Source organism: Schistocerca piceifrons, chromosome 6, assembly GCF_021461385.2.
Source record: "Schistocerca piceifrons isolate TAMUIC-IGC-003096 chromosome 6, iqSchPice1.1, whole genome shotgun sequence".
NCBI lineage: Eukaryota > Metazoa > Arthropoda > Insecta > Orthoptera > Acrididae > Schistocerca > Schistocerca piceifrons.
This window is the reverse complement of record NC_060143.1, coordinates 77,351,355-77,375,626: the sequence shown is the minus strand read 5'-3', so window position 1 is coordinate 77,375,626 and position 24,272 is coordinate 77,351,355. Positions and strand designations below refer to the sequence as shown.

Here is a 24,272-nt window from a genome sequence, read left to right as displayed (position 1 = left end):
CCCCTACATATCACTCAGATAGGGATTGTGAAGATAAGATGAGAATTATTACTGCATGCACACAGGCATTAAATCATTCTTTCCGCACTCCATACGTGAATGGAACAGGGAGAAACGCTAATAACTGGTACAATGGGACGTACCCTCTGCCATGCACCTCACGGTAGTTTTCAGAGTATAGATACAGAAAGCAAAATTACATATATCTGCTGAAACATCAGAACAAAATGCACCCCCTTGGGGGGGAGGGGGGGGGTTTTACAAAACTTGAATAAAATCACACTTCTCTCCCTCTTACAGGAATCAGTGTATGAAGAAGCTTCCTCATGAAATTGGAATTTTAAGCAAAAAGTGTGTGTTTAGGCACTTCGACCAACAATAAAAATTGATTGCTCACTTTTGCCACTGCAGAGCGAACCTATGTATTTCATTTTGTTTAACAATCTTTACAGATTTTGAACCACACCTGTGGTAACAGCGGTGTGTCTAATTATTTTCTTCTAAGCTTTTCTGTTCTTCCATGGCTGTACTGAAATAATGTTCTTCCTTAGTAATGACTGAATCTCCTGAATCCACCCAACTGCTCACCATTAAAATCGCAACTCTATGAAATCAACATGCAGCAATTATCAAATTGGCATGAAGTGTACTTCGTGCTTGAATATGCAAAAGCTTAACATTTGAGCATAACTGTACATCTAAAGCACCATCTACATTCTCTGTATAAGGGAAGTTTTCACAGTGGGTTTCTCATTCACAGATAACATTTGGATGTTGTTTGTTTGTTTGTTGGAAGATCATCTTGGGCTTAGAGGTAGGAGAAGAAATGACTACAAAGCATGTGTCAGAATTCAGTAGGATTTGAACTTGTTTGCAGCAAGACGATTATCCAAATGGATCGTGTAAACATATGTTGGGCATTATGGTCTGTCAAGTGGTGACCATTGTTCAGACTTCCGTTAATGTGACAGCAGAGAGAGGTGTGCTGACAGCGGTGTGCCCAATGACAGCTCTGAACACAGGAGTGACATCATGTCATCTTTTCAGACAGTCCCAGTTCTGTGTACAAAATTACAATGGACATATCTGTTTGTGGAGGCTCCAAGGAGAATGAGCATTGCTAGATTGCTTTCATCATCATTATATGAGCCCAGCACTAGGGACAGGAAAAACCGACCAGTTAAAACTGATAGTGCTATTTTAGTTCTGAATAATGGTGTTTTTTGTTTTTTACTAATAACCGAGTTTTAAAAAAAAAAAAACATATTATCAATTAGCCATAGCAGCAGTGTCAAAATTTTCATTTTTAAATAAACCTTTTAAAAAAAATAATAATTTTTATTCATAAAATCTGCATCAGTGTCAAATGTAATGTCATTATAGAAAATAGTGAAAGCCATTAGTGCTGTTTTAATAACAATGCCAACAGAAATGAGCAACAAACACCTGGTATAATAATTGCTAAGCATTGCTGACACAAGAAAGTCCCAGTTGCTGTGTGTCATGGCCTAAGGTACGCGTGTACATGTAGTCTGCAAGACTTGCACCCACCTGGTCTACGCAGTAATTTCTCGCTGTCGTCTCCAGACGTCCATTGTATTACAGAATGGCACCAATCCTAGTATGGAAATATTTTTATGAAGCGACATAGCAATATACAGTTGTGTCCCATTTCAATGAAATAATGAGAGAGGAAGGAAATTATGGCAACAGTAATAAATTAAAAACTTAACAATAATTGCCCCTTAGTATACAGTAAAAATAGAAGGTAGCTGATCTGCTGCTTGTATCTACATAATGTGTCCTTATCTGCTCGCAGCCCTTGAAAGCTGATAAATTAACATGACATAGAATTCTTCAACCTGTTTTCACCCTTTAGCACCGACTGTTTGTAATCACCAAATAGTGACACGATCCTCAATCATAACAGAGCTTTTGAGAGTTTTTCAAAAACCTAGAGTTGGTAGGAGAATACTGGTGATTGTTTTGTAACATTCAACCACTTACCACTTTTTGAGAAAAGAGCAAAAGGTGAACAGACTAACTTTTATTTTATTTGCCTCTTTAGTTTAATATTTTACACTGATGAGGCAAAACATTGTGATTACCTGCTTAATAGCTTGTTTGTCCATCTTTGGAATTAAATACATCACTGATTCTGAGTATCGGGGATTTGACAGTTTGTTGGTAGGTTTGTGGAAGTATGTGGCATTAGATGTCTACGCACAAATCATGTAGTTCGCATAAATAATGGGCCACTGGTGTGCGTATGTGGTATGATGGCGCCTGATAGGAACCCAGATGGATTCCATAGGATTTACATCATGTGAATTTGGTCACTTAGAGATCAACTTGAGTTCACTATAATGCTCCTCAAACTACTGTAGCACAGTTCTGGTTCTGAGACATGGACAATTATATTGCTGGAATATAACATCGCCATCGGGGAAGACATCAAGCACAAATGGATGCGGTGGTTTGCAGCTGTCAGAATGTCATTGATTACTACCACAGGTCCCATTCAAATGCAGGATAATGACTCCCATAGTGCAATACTGCTCCCACCATCCTGTGTCAAAGAGCGCAATGCATGTTTCAAGCCGCCGTTCACTTCGATGATTTTGGAGATGACCATTGACATAGTGTAGCAAACATGTCATTCACCAGAAGGACTGACAAGTTTCTATTGATCGACAGTCAAATCCCAGTGGTCCCGTGCCAACTGCAATAACAATTGATGATGTTGTTGGGTCAACATGTGAAAACATAGGGGTGGTCTGCTGTGGAGTTCCATGTTCAACAATGTGCAATGAATAGTGTGCTCAAAACACTTGTGCTTGCACCAACATTGTGCTCCGTTGGCAGAGATGCCACAGATCACTATCTATCCTACTTTACAGGGCAGACAAAACCCCAAACCACATGTTCTGTGAAAAGTCTTGGATGCCCAACCATTTAGAGCCTAGTGGTAGCTTGACTGTCCTCCTCTTTCCGTAGATGCTCACAACAGTAGCATGTGAATGGTTGACCAGCTTCGCCATTTTTGAGATACTCGTTCACAGGTTCTGTGTAGTAATAATAATAATAATAATAATAATAATAATAATAATCTCCCCTTTGTCAGAGATGTTTCTCTCTTCATTAGGGTGCTCCCCCATCCGTATCTGCATCATGTGCCCACAATGCCATCAGATGGCATCCAATGTCACAATGGGCAGTGGTCGTAATGATTTGGCTGATCAGTGTGTGTATCTTGAAACTGAGAGAGTCAGAATTGTTCAATCTTCGTTCAGTTTCTACATTAACTACAGGAAATAATAAGAATAAAAGACAAAAAATCATTTGTTTCAGAAATCAGTTATTTTAAGCAGTTTTAACAATTAGGTTAAAGAAGTGTGGAAAAAAAGATATAATCATAAACTGATAGTTTCAGTGATGACTGCCATCCCGAGCCAGCACATTGGCATGATGATGTCAGGTGCCATTGGGTACACGACACGATCACTTCTGGTTTGAATATCCAGTAATTTTGCACCGCAGTGGTTACATTTCTGATGCATTATTAAAGCCAAAGGTTGTGTGTCATTGTTGAAGTCTCTTTAACATTGTCTTTCAACAAGGTAACACAAGATCTCATTTGGCCTTGCTGCCGTTACCTATCTCAGTGCAGATGGTGATAAGCTTTCACTCATTGATAACATCTGGTCATGGGCTTCAGAGAGACTGTCACACAACCATGTGGCAGCCTCGTATGTTTGATGAATTCTGGCATAGCATTAATGCAACGTGGAATGACATACCCATATAAGATTCCAAGTAAATTTTAAATCAATTCTCAGCTGAGTTAGAACCATTGTTGCTCCCATAAGAGACAGCTCTGTTTACCAAATTTACCACCTGGTATACCACAGACGCAAAAACAAATGTAATAAAGTAGTCTCTCTATTACAGTGACTAACAAGTTGTTGTATCGTCCATAGTGTTGCAAATTCAGTGGCCTTGTAGTGTCTTAGGAGATCCTCCTGCTTTCCTCTTCAGTTTGGTATCAAGATTGTGAGATGTTTTAGATGCCATTTTTCATGCATCATTTTGACATGTTGATACCATTGTGTTGTTTTCAGTATTTTTGTTTGAGTATCATTTCTTATGTGCTTATTCCGTAGAGTAGCTAGTTTGCCATCGAGTGCCTCCCAGTGTGCCAGATATGGGAATGTTCACCAGATATGGAGGTTAATGGGGAAATAAAATCAACAGAGAAGACCAAAATTGACATCTGTTGTTCTGCTGTGTTGGATTACAGAAAATGAAAGGAAGAAAACTGTGAAAGACCACCATATGAACCATTGGCTTTTAAAATCTGTGCATATGTTCAAGACTTTTACTTGCATTAATTCCCACAGTGTCTCACATAAGAGAGTGCAGAAGTGTTTTCGTATAGCCTTTACTGAATGTGATAAAGACTTTGCATTCATAATTGAAAAAGATGTTGCACATGGGCTAGGATCAAGTAATGTTATGTGCAGCATGCTGTGTGATTTATCAAGATAGCAAAGAGATAATTCTTGCTGTATCATCTTAGGAACTGTGTTCACTTTAATGGAGAGTATCAATTATGATACCCTTCCTAAAATGGTCCCTCCTTTAGCATTTACTATAAACCAACACTCATATGTTGCATAGGGAAGACCCCGAACAGATGGTGAACTAGCGCTTATTGTGGATACTGGAAAGGAATGAACTCGTCATTCTTTTCCAAAGTGGGTTCAAGGAGTATCATTCCATATGTTTTCCTCCTCCTCTCAAAGACAAATGAAAATGAATGTTTGCTCAAGTGAGTGCCTAATTCATGTCAAAAGAAGCATCACTCGAAAAACAGCAAAGCAGATGCTACATTCAACCATGAAACTAAACACACTGTGTTGTACCATATCCAGGGAAGTTGTTACATGTTACAACAGAAAATTTTCCTACATAGAAACCACCCATTAGCTACAGCCTACGAAATCGACAAAACTTATTACCCTGCATATTTACACAGCTTCTCATCTGAAGATTGTGTGGCAGGATGTCAGATATATTGAAATGCTTTCTTGCAGAGAGATCATTGTACCACTGATTAGGAGACACTCTTAGGCAAATATAGACAAGAATGGATGTATTGTAAATGTTACTCACCTTTGCTGTGAACAGTATGTATGATTCAGTGAAAAGTGTTTGTGGACAGTTTTATAATTGGCCCCTCTTTGTGTAGTCTTTCAGCCAAATGGTGTGTGTGTATTCCTCATTTGATTTGCTGCTCTTACTTTGGCCATGTTTGCAGGTAAAATTACTGGGTTATAAGTTCCATGTGCTATGCAAAACAATTTTTTTCATATAGACCCAAACACATTTCAGCATCTTTGTGCTGTTGGCAGTGAGTTTTCAAATCTGCAAAATGTGATCATGTTTTAAGTGATAAATAATATACAAAAATTAGGCATAAACAGTTATTGTTTGATCTTGTCATCACCTTACTTTTACATTATAGGATTATGCTGGACTCACTGTACGGTACTTGGTACATTAAAATTGTGTCTATCCTAATTTTAATGAATGAGAACCATTTTTTAATGACACCATTCTCTCTTTTTAATGAGTCAGTTTGGTTTCTGTGTTTTGTATTTGACAAAAGGCTTGCATGGCTATGACACTTGTGGAACCTTAAAATTAGAAAGCCTAAGACATCCATAGGCGAGCTATATCTGACATTTCAAGAAAGGGAGAAACCAATCAAATAAAGATTTCTTTAAAAAAAAAAAAATCAAAATAAAGATTTATAATTTTCTAGAACACATACATTATAAAATATTAAAATGTGGTGACTAACTTCTGTTGCTAAGCAAAAGAACAAGTAAAGAACAGAAATTTGCCGAAAGTTAAATTTTGCTAACTAAACTTTGAACTTACAAAAGTTTGAACGTGAGGAAACAAATAAAAGTAATAATCTATCACTCATCGTAACATATGCCAGCTTATAACGTATTGAAAACCATGCATCAAATGATGTCGAACTTTTTCCTGTATATTTTTATTATATTCTCTTTGTGTCAGTGTCCTCCTTGTATAATGTTTTAATCTGCATTGAAATCATTGTTCTTCTTATACATGCGGCCTGATGTAATTGTGTATACTTGTGGGCCAACTACTGGCCTTTATGACAACTTTGGCCTTTGCAAGTACACACAGCATGTTTAGATGTCATGCTACATGCTGAGTAGGTCACAGTCAAATCAGACTCACTGGACACACAAACATTTCCCAGCTTTGATGAGTTACTTGGAATGATGTTGTATATAATTGACTCCAATCTCATAAAGCTTGGTACATTTGTTTTGCTATATTATTGCTATGTTTATCTTATTAATAATTTTCCTTATGTAACATATTTGTGTCATTTTGCTTAGTCAACTGAAACTAGTCATCACATTTTAATATTTTATAATGTAAGCAGTGCAGACAATTATTACAAATAGAATTTTCTTGTAATTTTTTGACATATCCTGAAGTGACTCACTGGGAGGTCTGGGTTGTTGACATCTTATGAAGTGTTCATATGTGTGTATCGTAAGCCTTAAGGCATCAAGGTAGTCAGCCAACCATCTGTAAAAAAAGCATAATCACCATTTGCAGATTAGGCCTTAGGCCTGTTCTGACTGGACGACTGCTGCCTTAGAAGGCAGTACGTCAGGACTGACCTGTAAGGTGCAGTCAAATGAAAATGAGATGATTGAAAAAGATAAGTAAACTGTTTATTATTTCAGAAGTAATCGCCATAACTGTTTATAAAATGGTAAATGCCCATATGGAAAGATGTTGGCCACAAAGGCTTCCCAGCGAAACTTCGGCAGCATAGTCGAACCAACCTGGACAATATGTGGGCTCTCCCACAAATCTGTACAGTCCCAATCTCTCCCCATACAATTTCCATATATAGAGCTATTTGAAAAGAAGAAACAGATTTCAAACATTTATTGCTTACAAACTACAAAAAATAGAAACACAATTCCAACATTCTTGGAAAGAGGAAAGTTCAAACTTTCATGCATTTAATGCAAGCATCATGTGTTACATGACAAATATCAAAACAGTGGCTCATTTCCTGCCACATACGAAGCAGCTGGTCTCTCGTTATTGAATTCACACCTTCAACAATTTTGCAGATTTTCAAGAGTGTCAGGCATAGGGGGATAAAAACATGGTCTTTTACATAATGCAGCAGATAAAAGCCACAAGATGTGAGTTCTGGAGATGTGGGAGACCACCAGCAATGAAGTTCACATTTGTGACACCACTGACGGATGTTGGATTGAAAGAGGAAGAGCAGAAGATGAACTTCATCGCAGTGGCCTCCCAGGTCTCCAGACCTCGCACTTTGTGACTTTTATTTGTCGCATTACTTAAAAGACCGTGTTTTTATCCCCCCTATGCCTGACACTTGAAAATCTGCAACATTGCATCATTGCAGTTGTGAATTCAATAACGAGAGACCAGCTGCTTCGTGTGTGGCAGGAAATGAGCCACTGTTTTGATATTTGTCATGTAACACATAGTGCTCTCATTGAATGCATAAAAGTTTGAACTTTTCTCTTTCCAGGGACATTGAAATTGTGTTTCTATCATTTGTAGTTTGGAATCAATAAATGTTTAAAATCTGTTCCTTCTTTTGGAATGGCACTGTATTTGGAGCCCTGAAGAAAGACATTCGTGGCCTTAGATTTGCTTTGGATGAAGAGGTGGTTTAGTCGTGGTTCCATAGTCAACTGCAACCATTTTTCAACGAAGGCATTGACTATCATTGACTAACAGTGGGATAAATGTATTACAGTTATGGCAATTACTTTAGAAATAATAAACCATTTACTTACATTTTTCCATCTTGTCTCGTTTTCATTTGACTGTCATTTATTTTTTGGAAATGTGCTTTGTGACCATAGTCTGTCTCCTTGAACAATTCCAAGAAATTTTTGTTCTGACTTATATTAATCAAGTATAATTTTATAACTGTTAGGTAAAATTGCTGCTGGAATTGTAACAAATAAATCTAATAACAAGAAAATTTAATAAATGGTCTTTCTCTTTTATTGATTTATTCGCTTAAACTAGCTTTGAATGTCTTGGATAACACTGTTATACATTTCCTTAAGTCCTTTCCGGGCTTTTTGTGTCAGTTTATGGACTGAAAAATTGAGAATCATACTTCATGTAAATAAATGTCGACCCAGTTATTTACCAGAAAAAACTAACCAGCAGATGCCTCCAAATGGTTTAAAATTCTTTAAATTCTTTAGTATGTAGAATTCACACCAAGGAGCCCCAGTTCAAAAGAAATGCAGTGACAAAACACAGCAATGAAGTTTACATGAAAAAGATAGCCTACTGCCCAGTATTTTGTATATTAAGCGTTTGAAAGAAAAGTACTAAACTGAAAATTACATGTAGACCCTAATCATTTTTCAAAATATCGTTGGATGTGAGATCCACCAGCTATGCAAAACACCATTTTTCTCAGTACCCAAACATGTTTCGGCACCACTGTGCCATCATCCGTGGGTTTTAATTTTCTTTTTTTATTTTGCAATGTGAACATTTTTGTTCAATGATTATAAAATTATGTGCATTTTTAGTTCAAACAACCGACCATTTCTTTTGTAAATATCTTTACATTTGGTGTGCATGAATTTTCTGGATCACTTGTGTGTTAATTACTGAGTTGAAAATCAACATCACCGTATCAGATGAGAATATATAACAAAATGATACGCCCTGCAGTTTTGTACGTTTCAGAAACCTGGAGCGTGAGGAAACGAGAAAAGTATTTTTTTAAAATGACCAAGTGCACTGGGGATTTCGAACAAACTTAACACGACGTGCCATGGACTCGACTAATGACTGAAGTACTGCTGGAGAGAATTGACACCATGAATCCTGAAGGGCTGTCTATAGATCCGTAAGACTACGAGGGGGTGGAGATCTCTTCTGAACAGCATGTTGCAAAGCATCCCAGATATGCTCAATAACGCTCATGTCTGTGGAGTTTACTGGTCAGCGGAAGTGTTTAAACTCAGGAGAATGTTCCTGGAGCCGCTCTGAAACAATCTGGGCGTGTGGAGTGTCATATTGTCCTGCTGAAATTACCCAAGTCCGCCAGAATGCATGGACATGAATGGGTGCAAGTGATCAGACAGAATTCTTACGTACATGTCACCTGTCAGAGTCGTATCTAGACGTATCAGGGGTCCCATATCACTCCAACTGCTTATGCCCCACATCATGACAGAGCCTCCAACAGCTTGAACTGTCTCCTGCTAACATGCAGGGTCCACTGATTCGTTCCATACCCGTACACGACCGTCTGCTCAATACAGTTTGAAATGAGACTCGTCCAACCAGGCAACATGTTTCCAGTCGTCAACAGTCCAATGTCACTGTTGATGGGCCCAGGCGAGACGTAAAGCTTTGTGTTGTGCAGCCATCAAAGGTACAGGAGTAGGCTTTCCGCTCCGAAAGCCAATATTGATCGTGTTTCGTTGAATGGCTCGTACACTGACATGTGTTGATGGCCCAGCATTGAAATCTGCAGTAATTTGCGGAAGGGTTGCACTTCTGTCACGTTAGACCATTCTCTTTAGTCGTCGTTGGTCCCGTTCGTGCAGGATCTTTTTCCGGCCGCGGCGATGTCGGAGATTTGATATTTTACCCGTTTCCTGATATTCACGGTACACTCGTGAAGAGGTCTTGTGGGAAAATCCCCACTTCATCGCTACCTCGGAGATGCTGTATCCCATGGTTCATGCGCTGACTATAACACCACGTTCAAACTCACTTAAATCTTGTTAACATGCCATTGTAGTAGCAAACCGATCTAAGAACTGCATCAGACACGTAGTGTCTTATATAGGTGTTGCTGACCGCAGTGCCGTTTTCTGCCTGTTTACATATCTTTGTGTCTGAATACACATGCATGTACCACTTTCTTTGGAGCTTCAATGTACATAGTTCATCCATCCTGGGAATCAAGAACCTCAACCATTCTTGCCTGTTATCGATATCGATAGTGGCATGATACTGGTCACGAGAATTTCAAGACCGTATCAAAATCTCTACTGTAGTTCCTCCGACTAGGCCAGACAAAGAAAATGATGCGAGCAGGAGACTTCAGTTTATACACGTAGAGAGCGAAAATTCAATAAAACTTTTTTTCTACGTACTGAAACATGACTACAACTAACATTTCATGTTTGCACGTAGTAATTTTAGTCCATTATGCTTTTGACGGATGATGAATGAAATGTATGTACAAATGGGAAAAGATATTTTTATGTGATATGATTACAGTTCAACAAGTTCCAGGTTTTTTACTTTACTTCTACTATAAAACCATCCTTCTTGCCGAATTTCATGATTCTAGGTCAATGGGGAGCACCCTATAGTCTTTGGTAAGTAAGTTTGCGAGTATCAAAATTTGGGATACAAATGGCCGTTTTTTTCGATGGCATCGACTTAGAAGGTCACAAGTTTTGGGCAGCCAGGGAACAGTAGGCTTTAGTATATGACATAAAGCTGAACTTGTTACACCAAGCTGTTCCCGAGAAAAGTGGTCCTAACATACGGACATACAGACAGACAAAGAGACAAAAAATGACAAAAATATGTTTTTCGTGTTACAAGATTACAAGTGAAGGCAACAGATAATCAAATAGATAAAAAGACAAGACCTAGTAGAAATCCTTGAATAACATATGAGATATTGAATTTAATTGATGAAAGGAGAAAATATAAAAATGAGGCAAGCGAAACGGAATACAGACGCTTAAAAAATCAGATCGACGGGAAGTGTAAAATGGCTAAGCAGCAATGGTTAGAGGACAAATGTAAAGATTTAGAAGCATACTTCATAATGGGAGAGATAGATACCACCTACAGGAAAATTAAAGAGGCCTTTGGTGAAAAAAGAAGCAGTTGCTTGAATATCAACAGCTCAGATGGAAAACCAGTCCTAAGCAAGTCCTAAGCTGAAATGTGGAAGGAATATATAGAGGGTCTATACAATGGAGATAAACTTGAAGGCAGTATTGTAGAAAGGGAATTGGACGTAGACGAAGATGAGAAGGAAGATATGATACTGCGTGAAGAATCTGACAGAGCTCTGAAAGATCTACGTCGAGGCAAGGCCCCGGGTGTAGGACGAAATTCCGTCAGCACTACTGATAGCCTTGGAAGAGCCAACCATGACAAAACTCTTCCATCTGGTATGCAAGATATATGAGACAGTCGAGATTCTCTCAGACTTCAAGAAGAATGTAATAATTCCAGTTCAAAATAAAGCAGGTGCTGACAGATGTGAAAATTACCGAACTATCAGTTTAATAAGCCATGGTTGCAAAATATTAACATAAATTCTTTAAGGAAGAATGAAAAACTGATAGAATCCGGCCTCGGGACAGATCAGTTTTGATTACAGATAAATGTAGGAGCACACGAGGCAATACTGACCTTTCGCCTGCGGGCTTTCAAACAATAATGAATGTGGCCCTCAACTACGTACCCACAGACTCAGAGTTTAAATATTAAAAGTTTTGGCTGGTTTCGTTGTGTAGGGGCTGGGATACGTAGTTGCCGCATTACAAGCCGAATACTGCTGAGTCTACAGTATACAATATGAATATACACATGAATGGAATAGTCGAAGGTTTCTATCACTCGGCAATTGCGAATTTTTGAGTCTAATAAGGAAATTTATAAATGATTGATTGTAATTAAATAAAATCTGCAGGTACTATTTTAACGACTTTAAATGATGAGTACTATAGCAGAAGTACTTTTGAGAATGTGGTATATTTCTACAAAACACTTATTGGTGTCGATGGTCCAGCAGTTAAATAAAATATAAGTTGAATAACAGGGAAACAATAGATTCCTACTGCGCGTAATTAGTTACGAATGACAACATAGCTCGCGTGATATTCACTTCTAAACGTATACTACGTCTTCACTGCAGAAACCTCGGAAATCTCACAAGTTCACAAGTCCGCACTCCGAAGTATTTCCATCTCTCGCGACCACGCACAAACGGCTCCATACTCTAAGTCTCTCTCGCGACTGTGCGTCCCTTGCGCCGTACTGTCCCGGACTCCAAATGGTTCAAATGGCTCTGAGCACTATGGGATTTAACATCTGAGGTCATCAGTCCCTTAGAACTTACAAGGGAACCTCCCCATCGCACCCCCCTCAGATTTGGTTATAAGTTGGCACAGTGGATAGGCCTTGAAAAACTGAACACGTATCAATCGAGAAAACAGGAAGAAGTTGTGTGAAACTATGAAAAAAATAAGCAAAATATACAAACTGAGTAGTCCATGCTCAAGATATCCAACATAAAGGAGTATATTATAGCAGGAGCGCCGTGGTCTCGTGGTTATCGTCAGTACCTGCGAAAGGGTAGGTCCTTGGTTCAAGTTCTTCCTCAAGTGAAAATTTTACTTTTTTTATTTTCGCATAGTTATGATCTGTCCGTTCGTTCATTGACGTCTCTGTTCATTGTAATTAGTTTACTGTTCACTGTAATAAGTTTAGTGTCTCTGTTTTGCGGCCGCACCGCAAAACCGTGCGATTAGTAGACGAAAGGACGTGCCTTTCCAATGGGAACCGAAAACACTTCATCGCAAGGTCAACCGATTGCTCCACAGGAAAACACGTCTGATATATTCTACACGACACTGGTGACGGCATGTGCGTCACATGACAGGAATATTTTGTCGACCCACCTAACTTATGCACTTGGCGGATGGGTAAAAAGATTCTTCTACCTTGCGCGATTTAGGTTCTCTTGTGGATATGATAATCACTCCCAAAAAGGTGATGAAAACGTAAGAGTTTGTCACATAAACTGAAAATAAAAAAATTAACTTTTCACTCGAAGGAAGACTTGAACCAAGTACCTCTCATTCCGCAGCTGCTCACGCTAACCACGGGACCACTGCGACTCTGAGCTCACGCTGTCCTTGATGTTACATATCTTTTGCATGGACTACTCAGTTTGTATATTTTGCTTATTTTTTCATAGTTCCACACAACTTCTTCCTGTTTTCTCGATTGATCTGTGTTCAGTTTTTCAAGGCCTATCCACTGAGCCAACTTATAACTAAATCTGAGGGGGGTGCGATGGGGAGGTTCCCTTGTTAGAACTATTAAACCTAACTAACGTAAGGACATCACACACATCCATGCCTGAGGCAGGACTCGAACCTGCGACCATAGCAGTCGCGCGGTCCCAGACCCCCCAGTGTCCTCTCCCATACTGTCCTCTCACTTCCATCCAGTGTCCCCATTCACGAGCGCTGTGATTCTTTAGAGCGCTCCCACCATGTCTTCAAGCTAATGCACATTCACAAACATAACGAAACACATTTGCAACACTGGATTTACATTTAAATAACTTGAAATTAATTAAATATTTCTACAGCTGGACCATAAACACGCTCTAACACACATTAGTAAATCCACAAACAAATTAAATAGACATATATCAAAGAAATAGCAAGCAAAAGTAGGACAGTAGCCTAACATCTCTGTGCTTTCTAAAACACAGTAAATAACTGACCAATTTCTTCATGAGTTGCATATATCGGATATAAACAAAGACATAGATGAATAAATATATTTATAAACATGCTGCCACCGATTTTTCGTGTCACTGTGGAGTACTTATGGCCTGATGCGATTAATAGTAATCGGCCACTTTGACCACCAATAACTCATGTTCTATTCAAGTTACATGCCTATAATTCATATCAATTTAGGTTTACACTAATAGATTTCTAAAGAGACATCGATCGAGAAAATCGAATGAACTGTTTAGACTTTGGAAATTCGTTGCTGGGTGTAACTTGTATAATTTACAATCAGATACTAAACTTTAAACTAATAAAGACATTAAAAATCTGATTACATCATCAGAATCGTTGTGCAAATAATAGTAACATATATTTTACTTTTTAATGTATCATGATTCCTCTGGTTATTATTAATTTCTATACGAACTGTGAAATGTCTGCCATGATGGTTTCACATAGTCCGCCATCTTTGGCGCTCCCGGCATGCCTCCTTCATCGACACAGCGTCACCGTGGAATTGCCAGCCATGCTGTCGCTGGACCCCGTCTAACATTCGGCACCACGTGGCCGCCGACGAGCCTGCCGAGAGGCCCCAGCACGGCCATGCCAACTCCGAACTTAGAATGTTTTCAGGGCACCACGACTCACCCATTACCAACACGCCTTATCTTAGAAGATACGTTAAGGAAAAGCAAATCTACTTTATAGCATTTGTAGATTCAGAAAAAGCTTTCCACAATGTTGACTCGAACACTCTTTGAAATTCTGAAGGTAGCAGGGGTAAAATACAGGGAGTGAAGGGCTATTTATAAGTTATAACCAGTACAGAACCAGGCGATAGTAATAAGAGTCGAGGAAGATGAAAGGTAAGCAGTGCTTGAGAATGGAGCGAGACAGGGTTGTAGCCTACGTGCGATGTTATTAAATCTGTATATTGAACGAACAGTGAAGGAAATCAAAGAAAAAGTTGGAATAGGAATTAAAGTTCAGGAGAAAGAAATAAAAAACTTTGAGGTTTACCAGTTACACTGTAGTTCTGCCAGAGGCAGCAAAGGACTTGGAAGAGCAGTTGAACGGAATGGACAGCATCTTGAAAAGTGGGTATAAGATAGACATCAACAAAAGCAAATCAAAGATAATGGAACGTAGTCGAATTAAATCAGGTGATACTAAGGGACTTACATTAGAAAATGAGACACTTAAAGTAGTAGATGAGTTTTGCTATTTGGGAAGCAAAATAACTGACGATGGCCGAAATAAAGAGGATATAAAACATAGACTGGCAACGGCAAGAAAAGCTTTTCTCAAGAAGCGAAATTTGTTGGGTTGGGTTGTTTGGAGGAAGAGACCAAACAGCAAGGTCATCGGTCTCATCGAATTAGGGAACGATGGCGAAAGAAGTTGGCCGTGCTCTTTCAAAGGCACAATCCCAGCATTTGCCTGGAGCGATTTAGGGAAATCACATAAAGCCTACATCAGGATGGCCTGACGCAGGATTGAACCATCGTCCCCCCAAATGCGAGTCCAGTGTGCTAACCACTGCGCCACCACGCTCAGTAGAAATTCGTTAATATCGAATATAGATTTAAGTGTTAGGCAGTCTTTATCTGAAAGTATTTGTCTGGAGTGTAGCCATGAATGAAGTAAAATGTTGATGATAAACAGTTCGGACAAAAAGAGAATAGAAGCTTTCGAAATGTGGTGCTGCAGAAGAATATGAGACGGGTGGATCACTAATGAGAAGGTACTGAACATAATTTGGGGGACAAGAAATTTGTTGCACAACTTAACCAAAAGAAAGGATCGGTTGATAGGACACATTCTGAGACGTCAAGGGATCACCAACTTAGTACTGGAGGGAAGTGTAGGTGATAAAAATCGTAGAGGGAAACCAAGAGATGTATGCTGTAAGCAGATTTAGAAGGATGTAGGCTGCAGTAGTTACTCGGAGATGAAGAAGCTGGTATAGGATAGAGTAGCATGGAGAGTTACGTCAAACCAGTCTTCGGACTGGAGACCACAATTACAACAACAATTACAAGTTAACAACTGCATTTTTCTTTGCTTGTACTGTGAAAACTTCTCTTACCAAATTTCATGATTCTAGGTTAACTGGAAGCACCCTATACGTTTTGAACTGTGTGTTTTCCAGTAACAAATGACCGTATCTTTTGATTGAAGTGGCTTAGAACCTCAAAATTTTTACATGTCCAAAAGACTATAGACTTTAATATGTGAATTTGTTTGAACTTGATTCGTTTACATGTTGCTGAGAAAATGGGTTCTTAACAGGTGGACAGACAGACAGATTGCAAACAAAGTGATCCCATATGGGTTCCATTTTTACAGATTGAGGCACGGAACCATAAAACTATTGATATTTGAAACAAGAGTAATAAGTGAATTGGACAGCTGCAAAAGTGTATACGTTTGCGTTTGTGACGAATGTCGCCACACTATCAGGGCAGAGGTGTAGTTCTGTGATGATAGGTATCCTGATCTTGCCAAGCCCTTACTGTCTCTCTCTATTTAAGACAAAAAATATCATGAAGGAATTACCAGAATGGGACGAAAATCGATTGATGTGATGTACATGTACAGACTAACAAATTATTATAGTTTCAGAAAAATTATTCAGGAGTAACCGCATCACAAATTGGTTAGTCCACCTCTGGACCTTCCGCAAGCATTAATTGGTAGAGTTGTTTGGTGCCCTCCTGGGGGATATTGTGGTAAATTCTGTACAATGGGCGCGGTAGATCACCAAAATCCAGAGTTGGTTGGAAGGCCCTACCCATAATGCCCCACATGTTCTCAATTGGCGAGAGGTTTGGTGACCGTACTGGCCGAGGTAAGGTTTGGCAAGCACGAAGATTAGCAGTAGAAACCCTCGGCGTGTGTGGGCACGCATTATCTTACTGAAATGTAAGCCCAGGATGGCTTGCCACAAAACGGGGCATAGAATATCATTGCCGCTCCGTTGTTCTGTAAGGATGCAGCAGATGACAACCAAAGTGATCCTGCAGTAGAAAGGAAAGGTCTATACCATCATTCCTGGTTGTCAGATTGTGTGGCGGCTGACAGTCAGGTTAGTACTCCACTGCTGTCCAGGGTGTCTCCAGACACATCTTTGGCCTAGAATCTCATTGACTGGAGTGGAACTGTTGCGCTGATGAGTCCTGCTTCGAACTGAGGCCTGTTGACCAGCATTGTCAGCAACAACGGTATAAAAACGGAAAGCAGTGTTCAAACGTTACATTCATGAAGTTTTTCTAGGACTTTTGCGCCTCCAGGTGGTATCGTAGGGCTTTTTGATGTCAAAAAATATACCTATTCAGGGATGCCTGTGCATAAAAGCCTATCATAAAGCAGCTTCCATTTGGGGTAAGTTATCAAAATTTGAGTCATATTTTCTGGAGCCACACTGAAAGAGACTAAGGAGCTGTCTGAATTCCAAGAGCCAGACAGGGTGGTGGTTGACCATCCACTCTGAGCTCCTCTCCACGTAGCTAGTGAGGGCAACATTATGATAACTACTTGGGCATGAACGAGTCTCCCTGGATTTCAGGAGAGGAATTAAAATGGCTTTGATTCAGAAGTCGGAAAGTGTCCTGACCTCCAAATCAGTTAAACTGGATGGGCAGGAATTCTTTTCTCTGCCCTGTGAGAAGCTGTAACAAGCTGTAATAAACACTATTGTGACCAGGTGACATCTAATGAGCTGTGGATAACGCTGAATCCAGTTACCACATGGAGAAGGGACAGTTGCATTCCTCATCAGTGGTGAAACTGATGTCCCAGCTACCTCTATCAGTGACCACTCTGTAGTGTTGGAATGTTGGATCCCACTTGGCAGTGACGGTAACTCTGGCTAAATATTCTGATTATGTCTGGGCAATGTCAAACTGGCTGTCTGGAGTCTTCTGTTCTGTATTATAGCAGCTACAGGCCATCTCTCCCAGAACCTTCTGATGATCTCTCACAGACTGTACTTTTAGTGGAACAGTTTATGGCATTCATGAGCTGTTGTCATGACCTCTTCTTGCTCTCTTGACCTCTTTTTGCTCTCTCTAATAATTCAATGACATTTTGCCCTCACCATCCAAAAGGCTGAGAGGTTCTCTGTAGTTAGCCAACCCTTGAAACTTATGCAGAATCACCCAACAGGTCCTCATTGCAGAATGGCATTCATCACTCTGCCAAGGAACAGGCTGCCTTTTTAGCCAGCTCAAGAAGTGTGGAATGGACGCTTGAAAGGCACAGTGGATCATTGTAGTAAGGTGATCAGTCTAGTTCTGTCACGGCATTCAGACACAGAAAATTGTCTCTACAGTATTCAGTTTGCCTCATGGAGCACCCATCGTGGTGTTTTTTTCTTTTTTTTTTTCAGCACTACTCTGTCTAGAAGGTAAATCCAGACTGGGAATTGATCACTTGAGTGAAAGTCATTGATTGCTTCACACTGAGCAGTATGTGCAGGGGTTAGAGAACATGCCAAGAGATTAACAGCAGTTATCAACCCTTTTAACAGTTCCGATGTGTGTGCTCTACCTCCTGTACAATGGACATGGATGTCGCAAAATTATAAGACTCTCTATTCCTCTAGATTTGAGGTAGGTGTTTGCAGAGCCACAAGGATCATCATATGCATTAAAATCTCACATAGGGGGAAGCATTGCATGAACTGAGTGATGAGTTCATTAAGAGCCTGTTCATTGAGAATCTCATGTGGAGGCAGGGAAGAGGGAACATATTGCCAATTATGACAAGCAAGCACTGATATAATGGCTGCTCATAGGTTGGTGGATGGGGTGAGATGCAAGGAATGGTACATGTTGTTCACAAATGCAGTGACTCCGCCTTTAGTTGTCTACACTACGGATGTAGCCATGAAGCTCAGAGACGTCAGGTAATTTAAAATGTGTCTGCCAGAGTCTTATACACTTTTTTCTTCCTTGAACTAGAAGTCTTAGTTCATTCTCACTTCTGCTGCACCCATTTGTGATGCATTGCAGTATGAAATCCATCTTAGCATTGAGATTTTTCTTTGTCTTTTTGCTTACTGTTCCTCCATAGGGGGAATTTGCTGCAAAAGGTGTGGAGGGTAATTTGAAGAACTTTCTGGTTCCCTCAGACAGATGTCAACTATCATAGCATTGTACCTACAACCATTATCTAATTCATCGGACAAGACGAAGGTCACATGGTCAGATAATTTCGGACCTAACCATTTTTGCCTGTTGTTTTTCACTCCCAGCTTGGATTTAGGGGACAGTGGCAACACTATTTTATCAATAACATTTTTCTGTTTGTCTTTTTTTAGCCCTTCATAAGGGTACATTTTTCATAATGACAGTGTGTTCTGCAGCCACCATTGTTTGGCTTCTGGGAAAGCCTACTGGTGTAATCAGTGATGCAAGTCTGCAGGTAGATTTACAGCTGCAGGTTCTTGTCCTCTGCTTGGCTCTCAATCTCTGGCTGCCAATGCTAGCCTTTGCTAAAGATTGCTTCACTCACAAGGCAACTGATTTAATGAGTGTAGGTAACTGTGTAGTTTTGAACACTTTCTTTGCTTCAGAGTGGAAGAACTATATAGTCTTTATTTCTTCGAATAAAGAACACTCTTTTCTGCAGACTGAATGATTTTGGAAGCAGTTTACACACTTGGGTGAGGCAATGCATTGAGAGCCTAACTGTGGGCAGCTGAACCACATCTTCCACATATAGCCTGACCTTTGCAAACGATGGTGGTGTGACTGAAATGTTAACATTCCAAGCAGTGCATAGCATTAAAAATGTAGTGCCTAACTTCAAGGTGGATAAAACCTGCTGCAGTGTACTTGGGAAAATTCACTATGAGGAAAGTCAGAGTAAAAGACAGTGTCCTCTCCATGTCGCCATTTAATCTTTTCATGGAATTCTTTATTTCAGTGAAACTTAAGCTTCTGTATTCCTGTTGTAGGTCTTTCACATCTATATTAATATTACTACAGGTTACAAATCCCTTACAATAATTTAAAGCTGTGTGCAGCTCCCCTCTTGAGAGCATACTCTTAAAGTGATATGGTATTTGACAGCTTGTTTACATGAGTAGCCTTCATTTTCTCACCCAGGAGTGTACCATTATGCAGCTTATTGATAGATCACAATTGCCCTGCAAGTCCCTCTAAAGCTTGATTTATGCAGAAAGGTTACAGCTTCTCACGTGTACATTTTACATGTTTAAAACTGATGAAAATGTTATTCAGCACAGAATGTGGTCTGTTACTGGTGCTGATAGACATTTCTCGTGACCTAGCAACATGAGGTCCTCTTGGGGTTTTGGTGATAACAGATCACTGGAATCATCGCATGTGTTAGAAAGAAATGTAGACTTCATGAACATCCCACAAGTAGCTAGGTGAATAACGATTTGCTCAGACAGAGCACCACTTGCTTGTGTAGGCCATCTACAACTGACATGCAACAGATTCTCCAGAGGTTGCCGGCTGGCAACCATTTCATCTCAACAGACATCCACTTATTCATCACATTCCACACCCCAAAGTTGTAGATCTTTTTTTACCATGGTTAAGGCAAATCTTTCCTTCTCATCCCATCTGATAAGTCTCCCCTGACCTGCAGTTCTGGGTGACTTTCCCAAAATCTGCCCCTTTTCCTAGACCTCTCCAGTCCTTTTCCTTCACCCCTCTTCCTTCCCCTTCAACCCTTCTGCCTGAAGAAGGAGCCCCTAGCTCTGAAACATTGCCTACTTATAACTTTATTTTGTGTGTGTATTCAGCCACTGCATGGTGAATAGATTTTTTTATCTATCCAATTCAATTATTTTGTCTAATATTTATTGTTTTCATTGTTATAAAGTTCCCAACAGATACACGTCCACAATTACTGGAAGATATCGCACTGGACACAAGGCAGTCTGTATGATACAAACATGGCAGATGCCCACACATTCTGCACAGATGCTAACAGATCTTCTTAATATAATATTAGGAAACAATGACAATGACAGAGGCAATGAAATGCCATTTAAAGGGAGTCGGAACGCTCATACTACCTGCTTCATTTTCAACAAATCGTCAGTATTATTTCTAATGGCCATCCCGTAATACTGCTGTAGTTCATCAATCATTTTGTCTGTCAGTCTGCCTCTTATGGTTTTACCATCAGAAAGTTTCTTGTCTCTCAAACTTTGTTTCAACATCCTCAACTTGGTGGCCATCCTCTTCTGAACATGACCATAAGGCTGAGAAGTTACTACACTGTTATATGATTTTAAGTCTCCATCACCTAAGAACTTAGTGTAACACACTCCCCTTCCATTCACAGAGCAACTAAAAATTTCAATAGTTGCAGAGGCCTCCATACCACCAATTGTTCCTTGATAATTTCTGTCACAGACATGCCCTTCTTCATTCCCTGATTTACACTTATAACAATGTTTGGTTAAAATCTGGAAATCTATTACCTTTCCAGTACCCACACTGGTCACCATAGCAACAGAATTCTTAGAACTATAGCCGCACTTCTGCCAAGTGCCATCAAAAGCTACTGGTATGTCCAGAAAGAATTTCACCCTGCAGCAGTGTGTGCACTGATATGAAACTTCCTGGCAGATTAAAACAGTGTGCCGGACTGAGACTCGAACTCAGGACCTTTGCCTTTCGCTGACAAGTGCTCTATCAACTGAGCTACCCAAGCACGACTTACGGCCCATCCTCACAGCTTCAATCCTGCCAGTACCTCATCTCCTACCTTCCAAACTTATCAGAAGCTCTTCTGTGAACCTTGCAGAACTAGCACTCCTGGGAGAAAGGATATTGCAGAGACATGGCTTAGCCATGGCTCGGAGATGTTAGCAGAATGGATTTTCACTCTGCAGTGCTGATAAGAAACTTCCTGGCAGATTAAAACTGTGTGCTGGACCAAGACTTGAACTCTGGACCTTTGCCTTTCATGGGCAAGTGCTCTACCAGCTGAGGTACCCAAGCATGACTCATGACCTGTCCACACAGCTTCTGTGGGCAGAAGAGCTTCTGTGATGTTTGGAAGGTAGGAGATGAGGTACTGGCAGAACTGATTCTGTGAGGATGGGCCATGAGTCGTGCTTGTGTAGCTCAGTTGTTACAGCACTTGCCCACGAAAGGCAAAGGTCCCGAGTTCGAGTCTTGGTCTGGCACACAGTTTTAATCTGCCAGGAAGTTTCTACTGGTATGTCAGTCATACCATCATTTACTTCAACAGCCTCATTTGCAGCAACCTTCACTGACTCATATGCAACAGATTCCACAGCAGCTCCAATAAATCCTGCATACTTGTCAATTTTACAAGATGGACATGCCATATTCATCATGACAAACATTGTTTCTGCTGCAGTGTGTTCTTTGCCAATAGATCTCAATCCATAAAACCACCTAACATTTACTTCAAATAATTACCTTTACACTTATCTGAATTCCAAAATGAAAGAGTATACTTACAATTGGCACAATTAATAAGTTGTCTAGCTAGTCCATTTGATACCTCACTGTCTTCATGTAAACTAACTGACCCTCCACATATTTTGCAACACACACATTCATCTAACACCCTTGTAGGATGTGTAAATCTATCAGAATATAACCTAACCTACCATTTACATCACTTTTGTTTTCAGAAAACTGTGTAACACATCATTTTATTTTAATCTTTGAAGCACTAATGGGTGTTTCTCTAGATACTAACGAGTTTGCCTGTATTTCATTGTCTGTAACTTCACACTCCACATGTTTAATGCAGTGTTTCCCTTTATTCGAAAATCTATTACCGTGTAACCCAAGTTTCTTAAAAACACTTTTTATTGGCGCCATACTTTACTTTTTGAGAGATTTACCAATCTATTCATTACTTTTCCTCGGAAAAACATTAGCACTTCAACATACAATGCATGTTTATACTATGAAACATTATGATCCTGTTTTTGACAGTGTTACCAATACAAACACATAATTTAACCTTTATAACACAGCAATCCACAGCCTCCTATTTAAAAAAATTACCGATTTTATTAGATCTTGAAGTAATGCACGTAAAAATTTTAACATTTTCAACTGGTGTAGATTACACTTAAAAAATAAAATAAAATATTTCGCATGTGAGTTTGTGTGTGATGTATATATCATTTTATTCGAAAAATTGTAAATTTTTATAATGAGATAAAAATCTGAAAATGTGAAAAAAAAATTCCGTTCCAACTCCTCTTAATATGGGCCTATGATGTGATTAGTCCAAATTAAATTTGGCAGCCCACAATCACTTTACATCATGTATCAGTGCTCAAGATCAACATTACAAGTGTGTAATGTAACAGTCATAATAAAAAACATATGTACCATTGCTGAGTAACATGTTTGCTTACATTTGGCACACTAAATCAGATGTTTGTGAGGACTCCTCTAATGACAGTGGGACAGTAGTCTGTGGCGTTGTTATCTTGTTACTGCCTAATCAAGTCCCATACATTATATAAAATGTGAGTTTGGTAAGATGTATGGCCACCTTAACTGTTCAGGATGTGCTGTGTAAAAGAATAATACAGAATTACACTTTCATACAAATGAAGTATACCATTGAAAAAAAGAATGTGTTGATTAAAACATGAATCCATTATATCATACACACTATTAATGCTGAAGGCAGGTTGCATGTTCATCATACACACAATTCAGACGTAACTGGACCATCAAGAATTTACGGTTAGTCAGGATGTTTACTAAGATCACAGTAGCAGACACATTTCTGTCTCATATCGTATGAATGGTATCATTAGTTGATATTTTCTTGCAATCGTTATGGATTTCAGAGAAAAGGCAGAAGACATAAGAAACAAAATAATCCACATTACACTTGACCCAGTGGTTCAGAGTAACAGTAAAGAAATTTGAGGAATCAACAGTGACTGAACCATCAAAACTGCATGGAAGTAAGTAGGTATGAACATGGCCACTGGTGCAACCATGAACATGTTGCATCTGCCAACAGTGTTGCCCAGTGACTGCAGGATCCTGCGATGCTGCAGGACCAATAGCCTCAACAGCAGCATCAGCACCAACCATACCAGAAGCACAAACAGTTAGAAGAAGCATGGGACAGCCAAACCATTTCATTAGCACGCTGTTTCAGAATGTACAGGGCTAAAGTAAAAAATTACATGAACCTAAAATCTTATTAAGTGATAATCTAAATCACAACTCTGTATTTTTTATCAATTTAACTCTACTTACAGGAGCCAAAAATTTGTACAGCTACAATTGTTCATTTTCAAATGATCAGCAAGTCTTACAGGGAAAGATGTGTAAGCATTTATATTAGAAAACACCTTAATTCAAAAGAAATATAGCTTTACAAGTTGAAATGCACAGAAATTTTTTTGGATACTGTAGCAGTGAGCTGACAGTCCATTGTATTGTAATTGTTTGCACACACAGATCACCTGTAGACAATTTTCTCTTATTCTTAATAAGTGTAGAAGATATTGTAAATGATCTGAGGTGTAGGGTGATTTCAACATCAATATTAAAACTGATAGTGCACAAAAGGATCATTTTATAAACTGGTTCATATTGTGTAACATGGAAGCAA

General features: G+C 39.4%; 1 long non-coding RNA gene across 2 annotated transcripts in view; it reads left to right on the top strand.

Annotated features, from left to right (window-relative positions):
- LOC124802983 overlaps positions 1-24,272 on the top strand; it is a 104,260-nt gene that overhangs the window by 4,563 nt on the left and 75,425 nt on the right. The window contains exon 3 of one of the 2 annotated variants that reach the window (XR_007017175.1): positions 4,164-4,357. The exons of the other annotated variant lie outside the window; for it this stretch is intronic. This is a non-coding gene — a long non-coding RNA (uncharacterized LOC124802983). Of the gene's footprint in view, positions 1-4,163; positions 4,358-24,272 lie in introns of those variants that run through there. 2 annotated transcript variants of the gene reach the window in all.